This window comes from Brassica oleracea, chromosome C7 (genome assembly GCF_000695525.1).
Source record: "Brassica oleracea var. oleracea cultivar TO1000 chromosome C7, BOL, whole genome shotgun sequence".
NCBI lineage: Eukaryota > Viridiplantae > Streptophyta > Magnoliopsida > Brassicales > Brassicaceae > Brassica > Brassica oleracea.
Genome location: NC_027754.1, coordinates 20,446,830 through 20,447,631, shown reverse-complemented (window position 1 = coordinate 20,447,631; position 802 = coordinate 20,446,830).

Below are 802 nucleotides of genomic sequence, written 5' to 3'. Positions count from 1 at the left end.
GATTTAATTCTTCCCCCCATAGTGATACCGCAACCTATTCCTGGTGTTGTTCAAATACAAAGAACTGTATATGACAAGTTTCACCAATTAATGTTTGAACACACTGATCAGCATGTACACGCCTTTGCTCAAGCACAATGACGGTTTATATCTTGAGACGGGCCAATTTTCCAACTTTTGGTGCTATGAATGAAGATGCTCCTAGCCGAGGTTTATTTAAATTTTGGGCACACATGTTCGATTATCGTGATGAGCACAAATACGGGTCTCACAGTTTGAAGAGGCGTTCTGGTACGGATCATCCGAATTTAGTATACTGGTATTCTATTGCCTCAGGGCCATCTCTCAACCATCCAAACCCTCGGTTGATACTAAGAAGACATTATAAGTTACAGGACAACGAAGCATTGTCCCTCTTCCACTATCTCCCGGCCTTGAGCACAACAGCACAATACCCAACAAAATGCTCTCGTCCCTTTTTAATATTTGATTAGCATTCCTAAATTTGGTTAGTTTAAACTAAATGTGTTCTGATTTCGGTTATGATAATGATAGAGCCTGGGGTGGAGGTGGGGACGGAGCTGGAGCCAGGAGAGGAGGTGGGGATGGAGCTGGAGTTTGGGTGGAGGTGGAGGTGAAGCATGGGGCCGAGGTGGGGGGGCGAACTGGAGCATGGTGCTGAGGTGAGGGGGAGCTGGATCATGGGGCCGAGGTGGGGGGGGGGAGCTGGAACCTGGGGTCGAGCCATGGGAGGAACTGGAGCGTGGGGTGGAGGGGGGGGCGAAGCTAGAGCCTACGGAGG